This window comes from Myxocyprinus asiaticus, chromosome 8 (assembly GCF_019703515.2).
Source record: "Myxocyprinus asiaticus isolate MX2 ecotype Aquarium Trade chromosome 8, UBuf_Myxa_2, whole genome shotgun sequence".
NCBI lineage: Eukaryota > Metazoa > Chordata > Actinopteri > Cypriniformes > Catostomidae > Myxocyprinus > Myxocyprinus asiaticus.
The window spans coordinates 25,446,832-25,457,387 of NC_059351.1; positions in this window are offsets into that span (position 1 = coordinate 25,446,832).

The window sequence follows — 10,556 nt, forward strand, 5'->3', positions numbered from 1 at the left end:
GCTTCTTTCAGCTTGTTGAACATGCATTATCATTTCTGATTTGCGTTGGATGATGACAGAGAGTGCCAAACGCATGAGTAGTTGTCATGGTAACCAGATAGATTCTGAGCGGATTGCTGCAAAACTAGAATGGAATTATCGTCACATCATCGTGCGATGCAATAAAATATCTTCCCTTCCCTGCAATCGATACCAGACACGATACCAAGAAGGATGTTGAGGATATTCAATTTCAAAGAAAAACAAAAGAAAGAAAAAAAATCAGTGAGCCTAACAGCTGAAACCGGGACATTATTAAATGTTTTTAGAGAAATGACTGGACACCAGGACACACCTCGTAAATCCGGGACCGACTTCTGGTCACCCTAGATTTCTGCCTGCTTTGCTTACTCTCTCCATGATGTACTGTAGTGATTCCCTCCATTGCTAATGTTATGAGGGCAATAGACCATCTGCTAGTGCTATCGCCACGTAGTGGCATCTTCATGTTAAGGTGATAGCGGGTTTAAAGTTAAAAAACCTATCACAACAAAAATGAAAACTAAATATTTTTAAGATAATTATTATTATTTATTTTTTTCAGAGCCATGAAAATTTATTTTATTTTAGTTTCAGTTTTTCCAATGATGTTTATTTGTATTTTTATTTCAGTTTACGAAAATGTTTTTTTTTTTTTTTTTTTTTTTTACATTTAGTTTTAGTTTTAGTTTACGATAATAACCTTGTTGTGTGTTTGTGGCAGGTTTTGGTGGTTTACGAGGACATTTTTTTTTAGGTTACAAACTGGTAATTGCAAGGGTATTATGCTATAAATTTGGTTTATGATGACATTTCTAGTGTCCCCATAATTCAAATTGCTTAAAAACATAATAAACTATGTTTTGTTGTTGTTGTTGTTGCTGTTGTTGTTGTTTTAAATCTATAGTTCATACAGAATAAAAATAATTATGTCTATGGAGAGTCTTCATAAGGATAGCTGCACCAACATGTGTGTGTGTGTGTGTGTGTGTGTGTGTGTGTGAGAGAGAGAGAGAGAGAGAGAGAGAGAGAGAGAGAGAGAGAGAGAGACAAGCGCTAATGAAAACAGACTTGGCTCAGATAATCGCGCTCAAGCATATTTTCACTGTGAGTATACGAGTTTTAAACTGTTATCATGGTGCTTTTGTGATAGTTTATAAAACGTATTATATGCCTGAAAAGACTGTTTGAGTTGCTGTTTGTGTGAATGAAAACAGCATCTGCACCTAATCAGCAGAGGTGGCTGCGTGCATAGATCGCGTTTAGATATTGATGGCTGTGCATATACAAGCTGTGAACTGTTATCGTGGTACTTCGGTGACAATTCGTTTGTTTGTTACATAAAATAAAACTATTATGTGCTTGAAAAGTCTCTTTGAGTAGCTGTTTGTTTGACGAATGACAGCCGCTACTAATGTAACCAAATGGCAGCACACATCGGAGGAAGATTGCGTTTGATATACTGACTGCTCGTATAAGAGCTGTAAACTTTATATCGTGGTACTTTGTTGATGAGTTGGATGTATGTATATACAGGATTGGGGAGTAACGGAATACATGTAACGGGATTATGTATTTAAAATACAAAATATAAGTAACTGTATTCCACTATAGTTACAATTTAAATCATTGGTAATTAGAATACAGTTACATTCAAAAAGTATTTTGATTACTGAAGAGATTACTTTGCATTTTATTGTCATTCGTTTCATTTAATATTTAGTCCTTTCAGATGAAAAACATTTATACATCTAAATGATGCAATCCAAAGTGCATTTGAACAGCGGTGAAACACTTTCTTATGATGTGTTACATTCATACAAGCAGAAGAAATAGAAATAAACCTTGTGTAAACTGTCAGCTTTACGCTAAGCTAAAATGCTATTTCTAGCCATTTTACATGCATGTTACCAGGCACAATCATATTTTTAATCAAGAAAATTCACATTGGATCATAATTAATTTTTTTCTAGTAAGACCTTTGATATTAGGGCAAAAATCATATTCTTTATAATAATTGTTGTATTGTTTTCATGTAAAAACATCTAAAAATCCTTAAAACAAGATCAATTAGATTAATCTTGTTTTAGAAACAACACTGCATAAGATATTTAGGTTTTTCAGAAAATATATTTTTAACATGTGTATTTTGTCTTACTCTACTGGCAGAGTTTTTATAGTCAAAACAAGTGAAAAAATCGACCAGTGCTGAAGAAGTAATCCAAAGTATTTAGAATATATTACTGACCTTGAGTAATCTAATGGAATACATTACAAATTACATTTTACAGCATGTATTCTGTAATCTGTAGTGGAATACATTTCAAAAGTAACCCTCCCAACCCTGTGTATATAAAATAAACTTATTCTGTGGTTTAAAAGACTGTATGAGTAACTGTTTGACCGAATATAAATAACAGACGTTTGACCAGCACAGTCGGCACGAAAGCTAATTTGAATCAGGCATCTTGTAACATAACTGGGTGTTGCAGAAACACATATGTGTGACGTTACTCTGCGGGGACCAGTTATGAAAGGTATGGTACATATGAAAGGGTTAAAAGCAGAGGCCTGCCCCGGCCCTGTACTCCCCTGTTAGTGGATGAGAGAGACAAGGAGTGAAGACAGAGTCAAGAGTTGAGCTCATAATGATGGAAGTGTGAAAAGGCTATCCTTGAAAAGAGCCTTTGAACCACATCAAGTGGTGGGCAGGTGGAGAATAGCAATCACAGACCTCACTGGACAAAGTCTTGTCAGATTTATTTCAATTCTGCACCATTTTTTCAGTTCCCATGAAGATTAACTTGAAGCATTCCCGGGACCAGGGCCACAATGTTTGGTTTGACAACTTTTACGCGTCCCCAGCTCTTATGGTTAAGTTGTTAGAAATGGGAACTAATGCCTGTGGGACATGCAGGGTGAATCGTAAACTGTTTCCTGCAGAATTTATAGACATCAAAAGATGGGAACGCAAGACAGCTTGTGGGGATATGAGGTAGTGTAGGATTGAGGGGAATATACTTGTAATTCAGTGGAAGGACACGCGTGCAGTTACATCCAATTACTCTCCAATTTCCACAATGCGAATGGCTCAACCGAAATTACTTGGTTTGTAAAAAATGATGGCGACTGGACAAAAGAAGTAGTCCTCCAGCCTACTGTCATCAATGATTATAACAAAAACATGGGCGGTGTTGATAGGTCAGACCAAATGATAAAATCTTACGACATCCTACAAAAAACTCAGAAGTGGTGGAAGACTCATTTTTCCACTTCATAGACATTGCCGTCATCAATAGTTTCATATTGTTTAAGAATTGGCAACACATTCATGCGGCACCAGGGGATGAGCGTAGACCGGTGAACTTAACCCAGATAGATTTCAGAGAAAACCTGGCTCGTCAGCTGGGAGGTATAGATATTCAGGCAAGTTTCCCTTTGCATACACTAAAGCCTGTAGTCCCTCCTTCGGCATCACTCCACACAGCCCATGTCCCTATATTTGAATAGTCCTCTGAGAGATGTTGGCTATGCTATCGGAAAAATAGGACTGAAAATAAAACTAAAGCAGCTTGTTGCACGCCGGTATGTAATGGCAAAAGACTTTGCTTGGTTCGCGATAGGAACTGTTTTCAGTCTTGGCACTCAGCTGAGTGTGACCAGTTTCGCGAAGAGGCCTAGGTTCGGCTGTATTTACTGGTGTTGTTGTCCTCCCCCTCCTCCACCATTTGTTGCAGGACAGCTGGCTCTCACCACCCAGTGATTTGCTAAGATAGTCATCATTCTCAAACCAAGCTGACACCTGCTTCCTAGCATGAGGCTAGTTGTATATCTAAGGACTTTGTCATCTTTCAAGGGGAAAACACTTCCTTTTAGTTGCATTTTCTTTTTTTCATTTTTTTTTTCACTTCCCTTACAATTTTGCCTGTGTTGAAGACAGTTGTTGTAAAGCATGGCACTACCACATGCTGCTCAAAAAGACGGAAGACGAAGTTTGAATGTCAATTTGTTGGTGAATAACGGAGGGTGGGGTGCAGGGGAATAACTTGCTTACAAGGAAAAGTTTGAATGTAAGTAAACAGATCAACACGTTTTAATGAAGTACAGGGACATATTCGTGGAGCAACATTTATATCAACCAATCACATTCCTAACCATGAAATCAGTGGGTAATGATTGGCAGATAAGAATGGTGATGCAGACCGTCCCTGTTAGAAAACAGGAAACAGAACTGCATTAGTGAATGATATATCATGTCACAAATTTTATTAAATAAAGAGAAAACAAAATGAAATGGTACATTTGTGCTACAAAAACTGGTGATCATCTCTGATTAATTTAAAAGTGGAAATGTTACAATTTTCAAAACTAATAATGACATCAAATTATGGGGCATGTTTTGTGCCACATCTCAAGAATCAGGGAGAAAGACCAAGCCCATACGCCAACAGCCTTAATTTGATATGAATACAAAGTCAGCATGCTCCAAGTATCAATATTAATTGATAATTGAACACATTTTAAGGTACTGCCAAGCACTTCAAGTAGTTCCAAATCAGATTCAGGAAAACCCAAAGTCTAAACTTACAATCACAAAGTTTTATGGAGTTTTACAATACAAAACTCCATAAGATGTTGGTTAATGGAGAAAAATAATCTTGGGAGAAACCAGGCTCACTGTGGGGGCCAGTTCCCCTCTGGCTAAACAACAATGAGCTTATTATTGATAAATGCATTTGAGTATGGCCTGTCTGGTCATAATATGAATTGTTTCTAACCCACAGCTGTGAACTGCATGGCTAAGATAAATGCTTGAATAAAACATTATGCATTCTTGGAAGGGATGTCAACTGTCCCGTATTAGCCAGCAAGTCCCATATTTTGACCAAAATGAACTTGTTCTGGACATCTATTGCAGTGAGATGCCTATTGTCCCGCATGTTTTTATTATTATTATTTAAGGCATTGTGTTCTGTACTGTAGCTGCAAAATGTCGAACCAACCCCCCACCCGCCATTGGTCAGATTGCAAAATGCTTGAGGTGGACCCCGTCCTGTATTAAACGTTTAAAATGCTCAAGCGTCCCACATTACCACTGAGAAAACTTGTGGCCTGTTCATTGTTGACCCATACAACTTTTTTTGAGTTTTGTTTTCTGATTTCTTTTGTTTTTGTGTATATCTTGTTATTGTTTCAAAAATTAAACAAAATCTAACATAAAACAAAGGCAATTTGAGTAAACACAAAATACAGTTTTTAAATGATAATGTTATTTATTGAAGCAAAAAAGTTATCCAATACCAACTGGGCTTATGTGAAAAATTATTTGCCCCCTTAGTTACTAAATCCCCAGATCTATGAAACTGCATTCATAATGGGGTTCAGCTGGACTAGAAACACCCAGACCTGATTACTGCCAAGCCTGTTCAATCAAATCAACACCTAAATGAAGTTGGCTAAAAGGTCTCACCCAGAAGCACACTATGCCAAGGTCAAAATAAATTCCAGAAATGATGAGGAAAAAGGTGATTGAAATACATCAGTCTGGGAAGGGTTACAAAGCTATTTTAAAGGCTCTGGGACTCCAAAGAACCACAGTGAGAGCCATTATCCTCCAAAATTACTCCAAGAGCACAGCAACAATTCATCCAAGAAGTCACAAAAAAGGACAACATCCAAGGAACTGCAGGCCTTTCTAGCATCAAAAAAGGTCACTGTTCATGACTCCACTATCAGAAAGACACTGGCCAAAAATACCATTCATGGAAGTGTGGCAAGGCAAAAACCACTGCTAACCCAGAAGAACATTAAGGTTTGTCTGAATTTTGCCAAAACACATCTTCATGATCCTCAAACCTTTTGGGAGAATGTTCTGTAGACCAATGAGTTGAAAGTGGAACTGTTTGGAAGACAGGGGTCCCATTACATCTGGCATAAATCAAACACAGAATTCAACAAAAAGAACATCATTCCTACGGTCAAGCACGGTGGAGGTAGTGTGATGGTGTGTTGGTATGCTTTGCTGCTCCAGGGCCAGGGTGACTTGCAATAATTGAGAGTAACATTAATTCTGCTCTCTACCAGAAAATCCAAAAGGAGAATGTCCTGTCATCAGTCTGTGAGTTGAAGCTCAAGTGCAATTGGATTATGCAGCAAGACAATGATCCAAAGCACAGGAGTAAGTCCACCTCTGAATGGCTCAAAATAAGCAAAATTAAAGTTTTGGAGTGGCCTAGTCAAAGTCTTGACTTGAACCCGATTGAGATGCTGTGGCAGGACCTCAAACGGGCAGTTCATGCTCAAAATCCCTCTAATGTGGCTAAACTAAAGCAGTTATGCAAAGAAGAGTGGGCCAAAATTCCACCACAGCATTGTGAAAGACTGACCTCCAGTTATCGGAAGTGTTTGGTTGCAGTTGTTTCTCCTTAAGGTGGCACAACCAGCTATTAAGTTTAAGGGAGCAGTTATTTTTTTCACAGCACTGTATATATCTATATCTATATCTATATCTATATATATATAGATATATATATAGATATATATATATACACTTGCAGCCAAAAGTTTGGAATAATGTACAGATTTTGCTTTTTCGGAAGGAAATTGGTACTTTAATTCACCAATGTGGCATTCAACTGATCACAAAGTATAGTCAGGACATTACTGATGTAAAAAAAACAGCACCATCACTATTTGAAAAAAAGTCATTTTTGATCAAATCTAGAAAGGCCCCATTTCCAGCAGCCATCACTCCAACACCTTATCCTTGAGTAATCATGATAAATTGCTAATATGGTTCTTGAAAATCACTTGCCATTATATCAAAGACTGCTGAAAGCTATTTGGTTTGTTAAATGAACCTTAACCTTGTCTTTGTGTTTGTTTTTGAGTTGCCACAGTATGCAATAAACTGGCATGTCTTAAGGTCAATATTAGGTCAAAAATGGCAAAAAAAGAAACAACTTTCTCTAGAAACTCATCATTCAATCATTGCTTTGAGGAATGAATGTTATTCAGTGCTTGAAATTGCCAAAAAACTGAAGATTTCATACAAAGGTGTACACTACAGTTTTCAAAGACAAAGGACCACTGGCTCTAACAAGGACAGAAAGAGATGTGGAAGGCCAGATGTACAACTAAACAAGAGGATAAGTACATCCAAGTCTCTCGTTTGAGAAATATACTCCTCACATGTCCTCAGCTGACAACTTCATTGAATTCTACCTGCTCATCCATGTACAACAGTAAAGAGAAGACTCAGGGGTGCAGGCCTTATGGGAAGAATTGCAAAGAAAAAGCCACTTTTGAAACAGAAAAACAAAAAGAAATGGTTAGAGTGGGCAAAGAAACATTGGACTATAGATTATTGGAAAAGAATGTTATGGATCTTAACCCCATTGAGCTTTTGTGGTATCAGCTAGACTGTAAAGGGCGTGAGAAGTGCCCGACAAGACAGCCACATCACTCAAAAAAATGAATTTAGATGGAGTCAGTTTCACTGAATAATTTGTTGTTCACATTACTAAACAAACACAAGCAACTGCATAAAATGTGTTTAACTTAGTTATTTCAACAAAAACCATGTCTTGTCACCTTTACTTTTGGCATTTTTGTTCAGTCAACAAATCGTTGTTTGGTGAAATGCACAAATACAAGAAAACCAAAACAGGATGTCCCTTTACGCACACCGTATGTAAATGCAGCAGCGTGAAGCATATTGAGGAGATTATATTGGCAACTTTGTAAGGTATGAATATTTTGATTAAATCATTTGCCATCCTGAAAAATACTGCCAATAAAAGTATATGTAGTACACTATATAGTTTTATTACTTCAGGGTGTAAGTTTATGTCATAGTCTGACTCTGCTTTTCTATTACAATATACATGTTCTTTCATTGTAGATGAGCTAAGGCAGACGAACCAGATTGAAGAGATTATTTCGACAACTTTGTAAGGTATTAATATTTTAAAATCCTTTGACATCCTGACAAATACTGCCAAAAAATAAATTATTAAAAATAAACTGATGTAGAAGACCAAATAGTTTTTGTACTTCAGGCTGAGTTTTTGTCAGAGTCTGGACATGCATCTTGAGTTTTTTATTTTTATTTTTATTTTTATTTTTTTTATTTTAATCAGTTATGTGAAATTTTCAAGACCATGTGGCAATGTAAGGACTGTAAGAAAATATACTATAGGACAAAACACTATACACTCGGAATACATATCATGATAGACGGTACAAAAACATAAGAAGAAATTATGTGCAATAGTAGATTAATTACTAACTCTATCAATAAAATGAAAACTTTTTAACTGTTGTTGTTGTTGTTTTTCTCCTTGTTTTAGGACGTCGACTTTGAGAAAGCTGAGAGAGACATGGCTAATACAGTCTTCGGAATTTTCATTGTCCGAGCTGAAGGTGCAGGACCTGAAGAACCACCATTGGATGTTGGGATCATTGTTGAAGGAGTAAAAGTGCTTCAGGAGCTTGGAGATGTCACCAAGGCTTGTGCTCTGCTCTTGGCAGTAATATACAGCTTGAATCTGAGCTATCCATCTGATCTCAAGTACACCTTTGAGTTTCTTCAGAAGGTGTTAATGGAACTTGATGCAAACAAACTTTCACACAAAATACAGGTACTTAAAAACAAACTTATGGAATAAATCATTGCATGTTCAGTTTCTTATTCCAGTGCAATGCTGCGGTTTATATTGTTGTTTAATTTAAAAAAAAAAAATGTTTTTTTTTTTTCAGAACTGTGAAATGTTATTTTTTTGCTTCTATTTTATTGATCAAAAATATATGCCAGCCATAAATGTTCCTTTTAATAAGGGCTAAAGAAAACCTGTCGAGTTCTGTAGCATTTTGGGGTATGCTGCCAATCTTGAGTTGATGTCATGTTCATTTCTAATATTTAGTTTAAGAAAAAAAGATTTATTACAAGGCTTGGCTGTATTGCAAATAAAAAGCAATTTCTTTCTGAAAAATATGTGTCTGATTATTTAATGGTTTTCTTGTACACTTGTATGGCAAATATTACAATTACAATTTAACTGAAATCGACAACAAATGTTTATTGCATACTAAATGTTCGTAAATTCAACATAACATTAAGTAAACTGTAAATGTATATTTATTGTATGTAATAGTGACTTTACTAGAATTCCTTTAGTTCATACAACAAATTTAAATTAGTTGTATTTAAGGAATATTTGTCAACTTTACATAAACCTTTTTGTAAATACAACTTAATTTTTTGTTGTTGTTGTTGTTGTTGTTGAGATTACTTAACAAAGCTATGTGGAACCCACTTGACGAAGTTTTTTAAAGTAAATCCAACATTTCATTTTTTTGAGTGTATGGCAAGTGCTACAGAAAGCGTGTGTGAAATGTCACCTGAGTATCTGGACAAACTGACAGCTAGAATGCCAAGGATCTGCAAAGCTGTCGTTGCTGCATGTGGAGGATTTTTTGATGAGAACTCTTTGAAGTAGTTTAAGAAGTTTTTTCAAATTGCAATAGTAATTTTTCACATTATTAATGTCCTGACTATACATTGTGATCAGTTGAATGTCACTTTGGTGAATAAAAGTACCAATTTCTTTCCATAAGAGCTAAATCTGTACATTAATACTGTGTGTGTGTGTGTGTGTGTGTGTGTGCGTGTGTGTGTGAGTGTGTGTGTGTATATAGAGAGAGAGAGAGAGAGAGAGAGAGAGAGAGAGAACAGCGGTCGATGGGGCCGTATTGCATTTAAAAATAAATAAAGAAATACAGAAACTTAAATACGATTATGAAACTCAGCAGAGGCTAATAGCAAAAGAAAAAACAAACAGGGCATTAGCCTACCCATGTGCTTCAGCATAGATCACCTTAATACATGCTTATATCATTCACAGCATTTTATGCAATTAACACATGCTTAACCACACACAGTATTTTATGCATTTTCAACCAGGCTTTAAGGACATGTACAGTATAACAGTTTAAACAATAAAATTCTCATTACACATTTTTACACAACACGTATTAGACTTATTCACAACTGGAAAACACTCTGGGCTATACATCAATAAATAATATATGATTAATTCTAAATTGACATACCCAGTCCTCACATGTGTGGAAAATGTGGCCAAACTCCACACATGCAATCCATATGCATCCTTCAAAAATAACCCTTCTCTCTTCTGACTGTTCTGAACAAATATTTAATGCAATTTATGAGCATTTTGTATAAAATTTTATATTTACCCAAATAATTATCAACCGATGCACAGAACTGGGAGCTGTCTTGCACAACACAAGTTCTCACATCTCTAACCAGCACACATATGTGTAACGAGAGAGTGCCGGAACGTGGGTGTCGCAAAACTTCGGTTATTAAAGGGGCCAATTTTGACTAGAGTTAAATTACATGAAATTTCTCCATTTGGCTACATGAATATATCTACATATTAAATATACTTATACATAATGTGTATGTGTGTGTGTGTGTGTGTGTGTGTGTGTGTGTGTGTTTGATGTCTTTT